Here is a 17,856-nt window from a genome sequence, read left to right on the forward strand (position 1 = left end):
CTGTGGTGTTGGTCAGGCTGAAGGTTGTGACTTCATGCTGGGAGAGGCTGGAGGCTGCCTCAGTTCCTAGAGGCTGCCTGCAGTTCTTTGCCACACAGGCTTTTCCAACATGGCCACTTACTCCATCAAGCCAGCAAGAAGTCTCTAGAGTGAGTCTTCTAGCAAGATGGAGTCTTCTATAACATAACCTAGTTATAGGAATGTGATTCCATCACTTTTATTATATTTCATTGGTTGAGAAGCAAGTCACAGGTCCCACACATACTCAAGAGGAGGAAATGACACAGAAGTGTGAACCAGGAGGGGGGAGTGGCTGGGAGAGGCAAACCCAGTTTACCTGTTATGAATGCAGGTAGCTGGGCTCACCCTGAACTGATGGAATCAGAATTTCTGGGGGCAGGCCCAAGGAATCTGCATTGTAACAACTCCCCAGGTGCTTCCTGTTCACATTATGGTTAGAGAAGCCTAGGGAGAAGAGGGATGTAGGATAGCTAGAAGGTCCACTGCCCAGAAGGGGACACCTGGCATACCTTCCTGCCAGTGCTTCTGAGACTCCTCCAAGCCAGTCATAGCATTGACTGGAAGGGACATTGTGTTGGTTCCCTAAAGTCAGGGACTTGGCAATGTGCCCAGCATATAAGGAATGGAAATGTGTTACTTCCACAGCTCATTTGTGCACAGTGAACCCAATGCTCAGTGACCATTAAAAAGCGGGGTCTGTGTGGCCACACCACAACCGGGTGAATGCCCCTTCTCCCCATGCCATGGCTGCACCACAGGCTGGCAATGCCATGCCCTTCCTGCTCTGCTGCCATGGCTCCACCCAGCTAGCAGGTGTACCCAGCCCTGGAGTGCCTGCTGTGGTGGTGAGGTCGGGGGGATTATGCTTGCAAGCCCCACAGGTCATCTCCTACATCTGGCTGCTCCTTCAAGACTGGGAGAGGTAGCTCCTTCATCTAATATATAAGAAGAAACACAGAGAACCTGGAAAAATGAAGAGACAGAGGAATGTGTTCCAAATTCAAAAGGACAAGAGACCAAACATTCAAAGAAGATTTAATACCTATCCCTTTCAAACTCTTCCAAAAACTGAAAAGAAGGGAACACTTTCAAACTTATTTTACAAGGCCACCAAAAAACTATTAGAGCTAATAAGGGAATTTAGTACAATTGCAGGGTGCGAAATCTATATACAAAATTGTTACTTTTCTATACACTTATAACAGATTATGAGAAAGAAAAATCAAGAAAACAATCCCATTCATAATTGCATCAAATAGAATAAAGTACCTACAAGTAAGTTTTACTAAAAGGCGAAAAGACCAAATACTGAAAACTCTAAGACACTAATGAAAGAAATGGAAGAAGACCCAACTATATGGAGAGTTCTTCCATGCTCTTGGATTGGAAGAATTAGTACTGCTAAATTGCCTTGCTACCCAAAGCAATCTACAGATTCAGTGCAGTCTCCATCACAATTCCAATGGCATTTTTCACAGAATTAGAACAAATAATTCTAAAATTTATATTAGAACCACAAAAAAGCCTGACTAGACAAAGCAGTCTTGAGACAGTACAAGTTAGAGGTATCATGCTCCCTGACTTCAAACTATACTATGAAACTGTAGTAATCAAAACAGTGTGATATTGGTATAAAAACAGACACATAGATCAATAGAACAGAATAGAGAGCCCAGAAATACATGGCCAATTAGTTTATGACAAAGGAGGCAAAAGTTTGCAATGGGGAAAAGATAGTCTCTTAAATCAATGGTGTTGGGAAAGCTGAACAGCCACATGCAAAAGAATGAAATTGGACCACTATCTTATACCATATACAAAAATTAATTCAAAATGGATAAAACCTGAAACCGTAAAATATCTAGAAGAAAACATAAACGGTAAGCTCCTTGACATGTCTTAGTGAAGTTTTCTTGGATCTTACTCTAAGACAAGGGCAAAATAAATAAATGGGATTACATCAAACCTAAAAGCTTTTCTTTTCTTTTTTTTTTTTTAAGCACAGTGAGGGAAACCATCAACAAAATGAAAATACAAAGGAGAAGATATTTGCAAATTATATATTCAATAAAGGGTCAATATCCAAAATATCCAAATATGCAAAGAACCCATACAACTCAATAATAAAAAAATCTGATTAAAAAGTGGACAGAAGACATAAATAGACATTTCTCCCAAGAAGACATACAGATGGTCAACAGGCACCAAAAAAATGCTCAGCATCACTAGTCATCAGAAAAATAAATATCAAAACCACAATGAAATATCACCTCACACCATTTAGAATGGCTAGTATCAAAAAGACAAGAAACAACAAGTGTTGGTGAGGATGTGGAAAAAAGGGAACCCTCATGCACTGTTGGTAGGAATGTAAATTAATGTAAACATTATAGAAAACAGTATGGAATTTCCTCAAAAAATTAAAAATGGAACTATATGAACTAGCAATTCCACTTTTGGGTATCTATTTGAGGGAAATAAAAAACTAATTCAGAAAGATATATGCACCCATATGTTCACTGAAGTGTTATTTACAATAGCCAAAAATATGAAAACAACCTTATTGTACATCGATAGATGAATGGATAAAGAAGTTGTGTGTGTGTGTGTGTGTGTGTGTATATATATATATATATATATATATATATATATATATATATGTCTTCCTACAAAGAAGAGTTTCCCTACTCAGGACGTGGCCCTGAAGGACACACACACACACAGGAATACTACTGAACCATGTAAAAGAGTGAAATCTTGCCATTTGTGACAATATGGTTGGACCTTGAGGTTATTACACTAAGTGAAATGTCAGACCAAGAAAAAAAAAAAAACATATTACATGATTTCATTTATAAGTGGAATCTAAAAAGCTAAGTAAATACATAAAACCTAGACTCACAGATAAAGACAAAAGATTATTAGTTGCTATAGAGGAGAGGGGAACAAAATGGGTGAAAGGGATCAATAGTTGCAAACTTTCCATTATAAAATAAATATGTTATGGAGATGTAGTGAACAGCATGGCAAATATAGTCAGTAATATCGTATTAGTTTTGTATGTTGACAAATGGTAACTAGACATACCATGATCAGTTCACCATATGTACAAGTTTCAAACCACTATGTGGTACACATGAAACCAATGTATGGTATGTTAATTATATTTCAGTAAAAAGAAATAAAGGAAAAATGAGGCCCATGCCAGAATGTAGTCTCTAAAGTCTATATCCATCAACATTTAAAAACACGTACATAAATGTTTATATTATCTTTATTCATAATAGCTCCAAACTGGAAATGGCCCAAATGTTCTTCAGTGAATGGTGGGCTAAACTATAGTAAATCCCTACCAAAGAATCTACTTACCAATAAAAAAGAACAAATTATCCATTCATTGCGACGTCTTGAAGGAATAGCCAAGGCATGATGTTGAGCAGAAAAAGGCAATCTCAAGAAAGTTTCATATTGTGTAATTCTATTCATGTAACAGTTTGAAGTGACAAAAGTTAGAAATGGAAGACAGGTTTAGTGGTTGTCAGATGTTAGAAATGGCAGAGGGAGGTGGGTGTGGTCATAAAAAGACAACAGGAAGGATCCTTTGGTGTTGGAACTGTATGTTCTTTAGTATGGTATTAAATACATGAACCTGCACAGGCCAATTGTATAGAACTTAATAGACACAAAAATTAGTACAAGTAAAACTGAGAAATCTGAGTAAGACTGGTGGATTGTATGAATGTCAATATCCTGGTTGCTGTAGTATAGTTTTGTAAAATGTTACTGTTGGGAGGAAACTTGGAAAAAGTATAAAAGTGTCTCTCTCTATGATTTCTTACAACTACATGTGAATCTACAATGATCTCAAATAAAATTTTATTTAATTAATAAAATAGAGCCTGGATTTCACCTTTAACATCTCATCTTTGCTATCCTCACTCATCAGGAGTAGGTCTTTGTTAAAAGTCACCTTTCTTCTTCTTTCCCCCACAGTTTCTCTGGGGAGGAGGTCTTGACTGCAATTCTTGGGTGAGAGTTTTGGACAAGGAAAACCCAGAAAGCTGAGACATGGAGTATCTTGGGGGGTAAGTGAGACACAGTCTCTACTTACTCCAGAGTCACAGCCTGTGGCTGCAGTAAATCAAGAACAAAAGCAAGTCTCCAAAGGCACACCCTTGCTCCCCGCTAAAAAATTAGTATGTTACACCCATAGCGTGGTAGATAGATTCTCTTGTCTTGTGGCATCATCTCACTGTGTGGTTCTGAGGTTAGTGGCATAGTTAGATCAAGAAATCAAGGGGCGCCTGGGTGGCACAGTCGGTTAAGCGTCCGACTTCAGCCAGGTCACGATCTCGCAGTCCGTGAGTTCAAGCCCCGCGTTGGGCTCTGGGCTGATGGCTCAGAGCCTGGAGCCTGTTTCCGATTCTGTGTCTCCCTCTCTCTCTGCCCCTCCCCCGTTCATGCTCTGTCTCTCTCTGTCCCAAAAATAAATAAACGTTGAAAAAAAAAATTAAAAAAAAAAAAAAGAAATCAAACCAGTGGCACTCTGTCCTGTTCATCTCTGTACCTCCTAGCACAGGGGTGTCCAATAAACATTTGTTGAAGGAATGAATGAATGAATGAGTGAGTGAATGAATGAATTCTGAGCCTGACTTTATTACTGTTCACTTCCGCTTGGGTGAGGGGGGGATCAGAAGAAGTGGCTCTCTAAGAGAAACGTTACATGGTTTTTCTTGTTGAGATTGATTTCTCAAGACTGGAATCAGTGTCGTCATAATACTGTTTTATTTTCTTCCCACTGATTTGCATTGTAGGAATTTGTTCTGGTTGAGCAATTTTATACAAAAGTTAGGAGTATTGGGCTAGAGGCTTGATGAAGAAAATGAATTTAGCCTTTTGGATCATGGCAAGTTGTCCTCTCTGGATTTTTAATATTAGGAAAAGCATCATTTAACAAAACTGGATTTAAGGATTGGGACAGGAACCCATGCTTAGCTGGCAGCCTAACCATTCCCTTCAGGTTCCTGTTGCCCCCTGCCACTTCTGAGCTGTCTTCCCAGGAAATGGATTCATCCAAGATGTTTTGCAGATTCTCTCTGATGGATGGATTGAAGCTGCACCTTATTTTCTAAGCATCTTTGTAAAGCCAGCTCTGCTTGGAACAGATAATTTCTTCACAGTTTCAAGAGTCTCACTTCATGAGTTTTTGAATAAATGGCTTCACTGAGTGAAGAATATCAGCAGAAGTGTCAAGTGGCCTACTGTATAGGTGAAGGAAGGTTGAGTTTGGGGCTGCAAAGGTGCATGCTCCAAACAGAAGTCACTGGCCCAATTAGCCTAGTATCTAATCAGTGATCAACCAGCCTATGCAAGTGGTTGTACTCAGTGTGTTTTTGGCCTCAGCAGGAGTGTAGGCCTGTGGAGCTTCTTATCCTGATGACCAATAGACTGATGGTTGTGTGGGATGTCTGATTGGTCTTGGGGCACCAAGCTCTAGCTTAAATGATGCCCTGTGGGGGGAATATACTTGTTCGCTTCTGCATTTATATAGACATGGCACTTAATAGAGCATACTCTTGATGCTACTCTGGGATGGTGACAATGTCAGAGCCAACAGGTAAAGTGTTAGGAACCAAAGTACTAGATACCCACAGTGAGCAATTGCTTGACTGTGGAGCCCATTGAGGTTGGGGGAAGGACAGGGGGTTGCCTTGAATTGTAGATCCCTAAGGAAACATGATCTACTGAATCAGCACTGTGCCTCACATATTCATGTATAAGTCATGTAAGCCTGCTGTCTACAATAATCAGCATAGGAATTTGACACTTTTGAAGACTTTTTTGGAAATGTGAAAGGGTAGAGGGAAGAGGGGGAAGCAAATCCGCCAAAAAATAAAATTTTGCTCTTTGTTCTCTGTAAACTCCCACAGACTTTCCCTGACGCTTAGCCTAGAAAGATTCTTCCTCTTTCTTGATTAACTCTTTATTGTATACTCTCTGGCTTCTTTGGGCTGAATTATGCGTCAACACCCACCCTCTGCATATGTGCTCTTGCTAATTACTGGGGGTCTGTACTGCAGAGGAGACTATAGTGCTGGACCAGCAACTTAGAATCTTTCCTCTCTGGAGCAGGGCATGATTTAGAATGTAAGACAGAAGGGGGAAAGATTGCAACTTATATACTTTATAAAGTGTTTTATTTTATTCCTATGACATGATTTTGCTAAGTCTCAAGTGTGTTTAGAGTACTGCTATGACCAAAATAATAGAAATATGTCTAGAAGGTCACTGGATTCATAGAAGATTTTCATCACTTAAATTTTCCTAATCAGTAGGTATAAAAAGTACGACTATAATCAAGTAAGGGAGCTGTGAAATGTTTAGATATTCTTGTTCTCGAAAGAGGTAGAGGAATCTGTAGGTTGGAAAATGCCACTTTTCAACTGTCTCAAGTGTTTTTGTGCTTTTAAAAAATGTTTTGAAATTTCTTTTTTTGTGATTTAGCTTAACCAATAGAAGGGTAAATGGTCTCACTCTGCAGTATACTTGTGATTGAAATAAAATCCCTAATGGAATAGTGGCTCTAAGCAGTGATTATCAGTAGTTACCACAAACACTAGGTGAAAGGTCATGGGGAGATTTTTTAGTGGGTGGATCAGGTTGACCTCTCTTGAACTCATTGATTATCACAAAAAGTGAAAAAACCCCAGACATTCTATGCCTCCTGATGTGGTACAGTAAGAAATAACAGCATTATCTATGGCATGCTGTTGCTAAAAATATTGAACCTAGGGGTCTGTAGATCCAATTACCAGTTTATAGAAAATGCAGCAGAAAGGGAAGTGTGTTGATGAATCCACAATGATGATAACTAATTTTCTTCAACAAATGTATGGAGAAGAAAGGGAGAAAAAACTGTTTTGGATTAAAAGAGACTTAAGACACTGATAAATGCTGTTTGTGGGCTTTGGCTCCTGATTTAAATAAATTTACTATAAAAATACAGTTTTGAACCCAGGGAAAAATAAGACAGGTTATTAGGTGAGAATAAGAAATTCTTGTTAATTTTTTTTTTTTTAATTTTTTTTTTTCAACGTTTATTTATTTTTGGGACAGAGAGAGACAGAGCATGAATGGGGGAGGGTGAGAGAGAGAGGGAGACACAGAACCGGAAGCAGGCTCCAGGCTCTGAGCCATCAGCCCAGAGTCAGACGCGGGGCTTGAACTCACGGACCGCGAGATCGTGACCTGGCTGAAGTTGGACGCTTAACCGACTGCGCCACCCAGGCGCCCCTAGAAATTCTTGTTAATTTTGTTTGGTGAGATAATGGCAGTGTTGGTGATATTAAAAAGAAAAATGTGTCAATCACTTTGAGATATGTGCTGAAGTTTTTATGGATGAAGTGGTTACTAGCTGGGATTGGCTTTGAACTACAATAATAAATAAGGCAGGGAGCAGAGCTAAATGCAAAATGGCAGAATTGTTGGTAATTATTGAAGCTGGGCATTGGTACATGGGGTTCGTATTTTATTCTACTTTGTAGATTTGAAAATGTCCATAATCAGTGGTTAAACTATAACTGAAACACATTCTAGTTTTGTTTGTTTGTTTGTTTGAAGGGCTTAGGGAAATGCAGCTGAAGACATAAATAATGGAATAGGCCATGCCTCTCATTGATATTTCCACTTTTCTTTCTTTCTTACAGATGTATTTTGTGTCTGTGGAATTAGGAAGTGGGAGTACTGTTGTCCTAGGCTTGGGCTCTCTTACTTGAGGAGAAGAAGGATTCAGAGGAGGTGGTAAGTGCTAGTCAGATGGGGGAAATATGGGAGGGGCAGTGCTAATTTAACTGTCTGAGGGGTTGTTGAGTGCTATATTCTGGGTATTTGTGTCCCCCCAAAATTCATATGTTGAATCCTAATGCCCAATGTGATGACTTAGAATGTGTGGCCTCTGGGAGGTGATTAGGTGATGATAGTGGAGACCTTACAAATGTGATTAATACTCTTGGGGCACCTGGGTGGCTTAGTCGTTTAACCATCTGACTTTGGCTTAGGTCATGATCTCATGGTTCATGAATTTGAGCCCAGCATTGGGCTTTGTGCTGACAGCTTGGAGCCTGGAGCCTGCTTCGGATTCTGTGTCTCCCTCTCTCTGCTCCTCCCCACTCACTCTGTCTCTTTCTCTCTCTCAAAAATAAATAAACATAAAAAAATGTGATTAATACTCTTAATAAGAGAGACCCCCAAGTCTCTCCTGAGCCCCTTTAACTGTATGGATATACAATGAGAAGTCTGTGACCCAGAAGAGAACCCTCACTTGACCATGCTGGGTAGTCTTATCTCAGATTTTCAGCCTCCAGCACTGTGAGAAATAAATATTTGATCTTATAAGGTACTCAGTCTGTAGTATTTTGTTATAGCAGCTAGTACAGACCAATATATTGGACCATGTTTCTTCTTTTTTTTTTTTTCTTCTGTTAAGTTTATTTATTTATTTTGAGGGAGAGGGAGAGAGAGAATCCCAAGCAGGCTCCACACCATCAGCACAGAGCCCTATGCCAGTCTTGAACCCATAAACTGAGAGATCATGACCTTAGCCAAAATCAAGAGTCAGATGCTTAACAGACTGAGCCACCCAGGTGTCCTGGGCCATGTTTTTTCTAGCACGTTTTCCTTTTCTGCTAAACTTGAGGCCTGAGACTAAGTCTCAGCTATTGAGCTATCATCAGTGCTTGCCTGAATGTCTGGGAAAAAGTTGGACACTTCATAAATGTTGACTTGATGAATAATTACATTTCAATTAGTTGGCACCAACTTTTTGTATGAGTGACCTAGTGAGGGCTTTAACAAATAACCAATGCAGCAAGGATGTTAACCTAAACAAATCCTTAGTCTTGAAGAGAAAATAGCCACTATTAGGTGTCAGGAACATTATGCCAAATAAATACAAATCATCTTCATTATAGTTAGGCACTGGGCTAATTTGGAGATGGAGTCACGGTACTTGCTTTTCAGCCTCATGAATTCTTATTATCATCTCGCTGGTTATAACAAACAAGTATAATGCTGAAAATACTAGTTTCTTAGGGACAGTATTACAGGTGTGGAGTCACAAGATTACTTGCAAATGAGGAGACAAAGGAGCTTCAATGAAATTATTTCCTATCAAGTGTAGTAAACATGTACAATATGTTATTATTAAGGACCTTTGAGGCAGGCCACATTAATGAGGTATTGAGACAACTAAATGAGATTTTATGTTAAAAAAATGATGATAAAGTGAGAAAACGATGAATGTAGAGAAAAGAGAAAATGGAAAATGAAGAAAACAAAAAGGAGCAGATATGATGAAAATTGCCCTGCCATTCTGTGGCAAGAGTGAAAGCAAATTTAATGACTTTCTCTGCTTTCAGTTTTAAAAATAAGACACATTTCTCAGATATGAAATGTGGTCCATTATCTGCCAATGGTGTTCTGAGTTGTCTTCAGGCAGCAACTATATGCCATAAGATAAACTTTAAACTATCCACCCCCTCCTTTTTAGCAGTGGCACAAATCTAGCTGTTTGGAAAATTGGTTCTTGATGACAATTTTTCTGCCCTTGCTAGAGAAATTCATTGATAAGTGTGATGTGTGTGTGCATTAGTATATGTATGCTGTGGTTCATAGATTTTATGATAAACATCTTTTTTTACATTTTAACATCTCTGAAAACAAGGTATATATGTCAGGGTATAACTGGCAACATTTTTTGCCCTTTCTTGATGGCTCACAAAGTAATGTCGCCTGTTATAATAAGTCACATCTTAGTTTGTAAATTTGATTTATTTAGAGGAGGGGACAGGGGTGAAGAAGGAGGAAGAGGACAGAAGTGGGAGGAAATTTGATGCTTTGTATAATGGCATAATTCAGAAAAAAAATTTCTTTAGTTCTTATTATTTATATGACTATCTGGGAATAAAAATACCATTTATTTATATTCTTTGGATGAATCCATGAAAAATTGTTAAACTCTTCCTTCTGAATTCCTCACTTTTTTCTCCTACCCCTTCTTGGCTTCTTATATACTTCAGACTTTGGCTTGGTGCATGCTGCAACCTTGCAGCTTTCCAAAAGGTGCACATGACTCAGATCAACTGTTGGTATGAGAAGAATCAGCCAGGACAAGATCTGAAAACAGCACCAGGGCCATACCATAAGGTGGGACATAGAGGCTCCTTAATATCTGAGAGAATTTCACTTCTGCTAAGTCCAAACACATCGATGTGTCCCTAAACTGTTCTCCTCTTTCTCATGCGGGGATTTCTGGGAGCAACCTCATACTGGATGCCAAGCAACTGAGCTTCAGCTCAGCAATTATGAAATAAAGGAGACTTGGTTCTCTCCCACTGAGAGGAATGCTTTTCACCCTTCAGAGAAATTCCTTTTCCTTTCTTATTTTTTTAAAGTTTATTTATTTGAGAGAAAGAGAGAGAGAATGCAAGCATGCACAAAGGGGGAGGGGCAGAGAGAGAGAGAGAGGGAGAGAGAGAAAATCCCAAGCAGGCTCTGTGCTCAATGCTGAGTTCAATGTGGGGCTTGGTCCCATGATCCTGGGATCATCACCTGAGCCAAAATCAAGAGTTGGATGCTCAACTGACTGAGCCCCCCAGGTGCCCTGCTTTTGTTCCTCTCTGCAGCTGCAGGTCTTTGGGATTCCCACTTAGAGGTGAAGACCTTAACTAATGATGGGCTCAGTTGGCATGTCATCTGTCACACAGAGGAGAGAGTGAAGCTGGAAACCCAGTACCTAGTACTCTCAGGTCAGGAGTCATGAATGTTGTGTTTTCATGCAGGATCAGGAATCTCTCACACTTATTTTGATTTTGTGATACAACTGAACTCAGATGAATATATGAGAGACTACACAGCCATGGTGGGATGTGTACTGCTGAATGTTATGAGGGAGAGAGCAAAGGTGTCTCTCTGGATATTGGCTGCTGACAATTAGGTGATGAGTTTGGGTAGTAGGTAATAGAGAGAAGGTTGCAACATGCAGTCACTGGCTGTATCTATCACCCAAACAATGGGTAAAAATCCAGTGGAAAATATTCATCAAGGCTATTGAGTCAAATTAGTGTAGGTAAGGTTTAATAGTTCTGGGAATACACTGATTGCAGACAGTAGAAATTTGGTGATGTTCACTCATGTCCTCTGGAAATGTTCTTTTATGCATCCAGTTTCATCAGACCTAATCATTCCTTGCCAGGAAACAAACAAAACGTCGCCTCCCTTTTGGAAATATTTCATCATTGACAGAAACATAATTTCACTTGCCAGCAAGAGAAATGTTGACACTGACAAGAAGATAGTACCTTTTACCTTCAAAACTGTTTTATAGGAAACAATTTAAGCTAAAATAACTTTTTCCTTTTTTCTCAGTTTTATCAGGAATGATTACTCCCTTTGCTGCTCTGCCACATCAGTTCACATCTAATAGTACCCAAGACTGATCTGATTAGTTTCTAATTTAAAATAAAGGTTAACTATCCCCAGGTCAGGCTTTGGAGTTGGGGCATCTATGGGGACCTTGGTCAAGGTTTAGTGTCTTGGTATGTTAACCTTGTGGCTGTGAGGGGGTGGAGGGGACATGAAAGCTCAATGCTGTGAGGACCCCAATGCTGGGGCTGCCTCTGAGCATCATCACTATGTTGAACAAGGTCCCTGCAGGGAGAAGAGCTGTCCCGGGTCCTAAGCAGGATCTGCATGGGAAGAGGGGAGAGGAGTCAGGCAGGAGAGAACCAAGGAGGGTAGTAAGGGAATTGGCTACCTATGTCCCCAACTAGAGGTGGATACCTTGTGCCTTGGGAGTCGCACTGCCTACCTTTAAATCCTGACTCTCCCCCTTACTAGCTCAGTGACCTTTGGTGAGCTACTCTTTCTGAGCCTTCGTTCTCTCATCTGTAAAATGAGGATAATAGTGATTCCTACTTCATTACAGGCTTTGATGATAATGCACGTAAATCATTTAGCTTAGTTCCTGTCATGTAATAAGTGCTCAATAAATGTTGCACTAGCTTTTTATTCCTTCATCAATCATATTACTCTTTCTCATCAGACTGTGAACTCTTCTGGGATGAGAATTCTATTTTATTCATCATTTTACTCTTGAATCTTCTTTCACCTCACCAGCCTTAGAATGGCCCTAAAGGTGGTCTTGCCTTGTTTCCATGACATCGTCCTCCCTGGTTCTCCTCACACCTCTCACTAGCTGCTCCTTCCCACTTTTCTTAATCCAGATCACTAAACATCAGCTTCTTGTTTGGGCTACTCCTCTCTCTTTATTCTTTCCTCTAACTCCAGAATTGGATTCTCCTGAGCTGAACTTCCCTCTTGAGTCCCAGACTCACATAGCTTGATTTTTACTAGACATCTCCACTTAGATGTTTCACAGATCAGTCAAATTTCAGAAACCAAGAGTTCAAAATAAAAACTATTGTTCCCCTTTTGTCCTTATCAAATAATCTCAATATGTGGCTTCACTGTCCATCTAATTTGTCCAGCAGGAACCTAGTATCTCATTTTCCATAGTTGGTCTATTGGCAAACCCTTTTGGCTCAGCCTGCAAAAGATCTCAGAGCCAGCTCCTGCCCTCCACCTCTATGCTGCCAGTCTAATCCAGGCCATCTTTGTTTCTTTTCTGGGATATTGTGGCAGCCTACAAACTGTTCTCCCTATCTCTACCATTGGCCTCTGACAGTCCATTTTCCATGTGCATCAGGTAAATCTTTAAAAAAATAATTGGATCATGTCCCTTCTGTGTTTGAAATCCATCATGGCTTCCTGTGTACACAGTATAAAACCCTGTGTCCCCAAAGAGCTTATAGATCCCTGCAGGATGGGGCCCTGCCTGATTCTCAAGCATCCTGCATTCCCATTTCCTACACTCAGTATTCTCCAGTCAGATGAGCCTTCTTTAAGTTCTTTCATGCTCTGGGGTCTTTTCCTGGATTGTTCCTGCTGCTTGAAATACCTTTCTCCCAGGCTGGCCCTCCCATTCTTTGGAGCTTGTTTGGAATTGTCACCTTCCAATGTGGGCCACCCTTCCTCTAGTGTCCTATGTCCCAGCCTCCTTCATTTTTTTTTCATAGCACATTCCAAAATTTGAAATTTGTAATTCTTTTATTTAATTGTTGTGTGTTCCTTTATCTCACCAAGGCATAGGGAGCTGCATCTAGGTCATTTGCTGAGGTATCCTCAGTGCCTAGCATAGTACCTGGCACATTGTTAGACTCTGTAAATACCTGCTGAATGAATGAGTCCGACAAAGTGTTCAGTCGATATGCATTGAATGAATGAACAAAATGATATGTAAAAGTGATTTTTTTTAGGCTCTTTTTCATTGTTACCAAGAGATAAAGTATTACTTAAGCTCAATGGATATAGCATGGTGTAGGGGATAGATTGGGGACTTTGGTGTAGCTTGAGTTGTGGATCTGCCTTTTATTAGCTGTGTGACCTTGGAAGTGTTTCTCAACCAGTCTCAGCTTTAATTTTTTCACCTATAAAATGGGGAATTAAACCTCTTTATATCATAGGATGTCATGAGAAGTAAATGAGATAATGTATGTAAATCTCCTGGCATAGAGCTAGCACAAGAGTGGCACTCAATACCCAGTTATTCATTTTTTTCTTCTACCAGATACAAAACTGTGGAGTTTCAGATATCAGTGAGTTAGTGAGAAGCATATTTTGGAAGGAGAGAGGTCTTCTAGGTGCTGGCTTTTTCCTCTCCTCTCACTTTCTAATTATACTGCATTAGGAATTTCAGATCAGTGCAGGAAGCACACTTTTTCCAGCAGTAGAGGTTGCCAGTCACTGTGGAATTTATAGGCCAGGTAATTGCCTTTGCTTATTTTTCCTCAAAGTAGCAAATTTCAAATTTTAAACTCTCAGATCCTTCTGTTAAGAATATAACTACATTTGAGGGTAAAGCCAGTGCTATTTTCCCCCTAATTTTCTCAACTATGTTTCATAATCCCCTCCTGACTTCTACCTCCATGACCTGAAAAGTCCACTCAAACAGTTACCTGGAGGCCACTAAGAGCTCCTAACCCCATTTCAATAAGTGACACTGTCTTATTTGTCCAAAAACCTGCTTTCTGCTCTTCATTATGTTCCCCTGAATAGATGATTGAGCTTTTCCTGGGATCCTCACCACTTCCTCTCACTTGGCTTCTGGACTCTTTAATTTCTCTTTTCTGTGTCGCCATTGTCCCTATTCCTACCATCTTTCCTTCTCTTTCTTATTCAATCCCACATTGGTCCCTTATCCACACTGTCTCTCCATTAAATGCATCATCTTTTTGTTCTCTGGCCTTCTTGAGTAGTACAATTGGTGGAGCAAATGCTTGGGACCCAGTATCACATCCCTGAGTCTGTCTGTGATTTCAGCTACAGCTATGGAGAACAATTTCAAACCTTCCTTGCTTCTCTGCCTCAGGGCCTTCTCCAGTGCCAAGGTAGCCTGGAAGTGCAGGGGAGTCATCGCCCCAGCTACAACTCTTAACCAATGGGGGATTGGAGCAGTGACAGTCTTGGCAACTGATTGGATTTGGCATTTGAGGGGCATAGAGGAGTGCAGGATGGCTGGCAGGTTGCTGAGGTCAACTCCAGGGATGGTGTTGTCAAGATAGAAGTCATAGGTGAAGTATCATGTGAGGGTTAGTGACCTCAGGGCAGGGATCATTTTTTTTTTTTTATCTATCTTTGTATTCCCAAGATTTAGTATAGTATCAGAACCTAAGTGTTCACAAAATGCTCACTGAAAGAGCAAACCCATTTCTTCATGTGCCAGTGCCTTTAGGGAAAGCTGTTACATTGGTATGGCTTTCTGTAGAAAGCCAAGTGCAGCTACCCAGTCACCATAATATTATGCTGGAGATATTGATAGATTTTTCTCTTTGGATGTTTGTTCCATTGTCACACAAAACATCAGTATTAGATTCATAAAACTGCTATTTCTTTGTCATTTGTCAAGCCACTTTGGAAGTCATTTGCTTTTGGAGGAATTAATCTTCTAGAATATCAGTATTACATGGTATTTCAGGTAAGCATCCTAAGTGGTTGAGCAAACGTAAATTGTTTAGCATTTATATATCACTTATATTCTCCAGGAGTTCAACATTAGTTAATTCTCATGATACTTAGAGATAAGTGTCATCTCAAGTCATGATTTGTATATGTTTCAAGTTTATAAGTGTTCTCTGCCTGCTTTTTTTGTCACTAGCTATTTCATTTTCCATCACCAAGACTTCCATTTAATTTTGTTTATTGCACTCTTTGTGGAACTGGGAAAACATGGTAACTTTGTTTAATGTACAACCATTATTTGAATAGCTTTTGGCTCAGAGCTAACCTCAAAGGTCCTGGGTCCTGCCTGGACATGTAGGAATTAATCTAATCTGCATCTAGGAGTTAATCCCAAGGAAACAAATGATGATTACTGTATTGCTTATAACAGAGGAACATTGTACACCCCCTGCCATACATGTCCTTCAGTAGGGAGTGGCTGAATGGGTTGTGGTTCATATACATGATGGAATACAACAAGGCCACTAAAATGGTCATGCAGCAGTACATGCATAGACATGAAAAGATATTCCTGAAATACTGGAGTGAAAAAAAATTGGACAATGCATATACAGTCTAATTCCATTTTTGAGTATCTGAGAATATATGCATATTTATATATGTACATGCATCTGTATATTTGTATATATGTGCATCTTCCCATTAACAATGGCAATGTCTGGGAAGTAGGCTGGGACTGCTAACAGAAATCCAACTGGTCCCTTAGCCTTGTTGAGACATTGGGAGACTCCTTGGCATTGGTCCACTTAGGCTTTCTAACTTCACTCATCATCCTTGTGTTAGTGATCCCTTCTTCTTATTTTTTAGAAAACTAGGCTTGCCTGGCTTCTGACTGGTGCTCTCAGCTGCTGCCTGCTCTATATTCCTGCTTATTTCACGGTGCCCCGACCCCTGATGTGGGTGCCCCTCATATCACTGGGGTTTGGTTCTTTATTAGTCCATGAGCACTGTGGTTGTTCTTTGCCAAGCCTGGTGCTTTTTGGACTTGACTTCTTTGCCCCTCTCCTGGCTCTCTCTGCTATATGTATGCCCATTTAGTCAGCTTGCTGCTGTGGTTTCTTAGCCACCTGCAGCGAGGCCATGCCATCTGTTTGGCTTTTGCTCATCTCCAATGTGTTCTTTCCATCTCCCATACGATCTCCACCACCCCCATGCCTTTCACTGCCCACCTGGTGGGACCTGTCACTCATTCCTAGAGAATGTCCAGGATAGTGAGGTTGAGTGGCAGTGAGTTCACCTTCCATGTGGGAGGACTGGCTGAGATCCAGACTTTGCTGATGACCCTGTCCTGCCATTCTCTATTAAGCATGACTTGTGCCTGGGATGGATGACATTGTCTTTCCATGGAGAATTGGGCTTAACATGTGCATGGAAAATGGCATCACTGATGGGTAGAACAATGGAAATTAGGGGGAAAAAAGTTCCCGAAACCAGAAATGATGTAGTGCTATACTTTGAAAGCATTACCCAAATTCATTGTCTCTTTTCTCAGAGACATTTCTTTTTCCATCATTGGAAAGAAGAGCCAGAACCATAGATATTCTTAGGCAGATGAACCTGAGCTTGAATACTGGTTCTATTATTGATTATATGATAATCTTGGGAAGGTTGATTACCCTTTTTGACTTTCACTTTTCTCACTTGCTAAAAGAAGCTTAGTAATAATAATAATGATGCTAATAGTTACTTATTGTGTATTTACTAGAAGCCAGCCACTATGCTAAACCCTTTAATTTAACCCACCTAACAGCAGTATGGTAGGTATCATTAGTTTCCCTTTTTATAGATTGGGAAAAGAAAAATTTAAAGATATTATTCAAGTTCAGACAGCATGTAAGGCATGGAGCCTGTATTTGAACTCAGTCAGCCAACTACAAGCCTATATGCCAAGAGTGCCTCTCCTATGAACCGGTGTAGAAGTAACTCATTCAGTACCAGCACATACTAAGTGCTTAAAAAATGCCCCCTCTTGGGGCCTCCTGAGTTGACATGGGTTCAGGCTTTAGAGTCAGGTGTCCTCCTCTTTATGGGTATCTGAGGACTTTACAACTAAAACCCAAAAGGGGGCCAACTGCAGCTGTCTGTCTCATATCTGAGGCTGTAGACTGTATCTTTCATTCCCTATGTGACAGTGAGCAATGAAATTTCAGTTTATGATCTCCCATTCTCTTTATGGAGCCTCTGTTCCTATGTCTCATCAATCACTGTCACTTTGAATTTTTGCAGTGTCTTACAAAATCAACCTATGTTGACGTTTCCGTTGGTTTAAAGCTCCTGTAGTGAAGATCTCGGGCTATCTTGTCTTCTGAAATAGGCATTGTACCACATAGAATCTCCAATAACAAGCCTCAACAATGAAAATGAGGACACTAGCAATTATATCAAGTACCACCATGATTAATGTTACCCCAGGCCTCACCACAGACACCCACTGTTTGGTGCACTAAGTGCTGAGATCAGGGATCTCAAACTCAAATTCCTGCCAGGCCAGGCAGGAGCTTAAATAAGGAAGTAGGTCACACGGATGGCAGTGAACCTAGAGCCTGTGGCCTCACCAGAGAGATGACTGCTACCTCGCTCTGGTCGAATGTTGCCAATGTGGAGTATAGGCTTAGTTCTGTCCGATCCTTGCATTTTTTGAGAGAAGTGGTAAATACGGATTTTTATGTGCAGTTTCCAAATGTAAAAATGTTGACAAAT

General features: G+C 40.2%; 1 protein-coding gene across 1 annotated transcript in view; it reads left to right on the forward strand.

Annotated features, from left to right (window-relative positions):
* The window catches only part of THSD7B (thrombospondin type 1 domain containing 7B), a 1,583,569-nt gene that overhangs the window by 485,493 nt on the left and 1,080,220 nt on the right, over window positions 1-17,856 (forward strand). The window contains exons 10-11 of the mRNA XM_045479666.1: window positions 4,015-4,106; window positions 7,728-7,821. The gene's annotated coding sequence lies outside the window, so the exon portion shown is untranslated. The remainder of the gene's footprint in view (window positions 1-4,014; window positions 4,107-7,727; window positions 7,822-17,856) is intronic.

This window comes from Leopardus geoffroyi, chromosome C1 (genome assembly GCF_018350155.1).
Source record: "Leopardus geoffroyi isolate Oge1 chromosome C1, O.geoffroyi_Oge1_pat1.0, whole genome shotgun sequence".
Taxonomy (NCBI): domain Eukaryota; kingdom Metazoa; phylum Chordata; class Mammalia; order Carnivora; family Felidae; genus Leopardus; species Leopardus geoffroyi.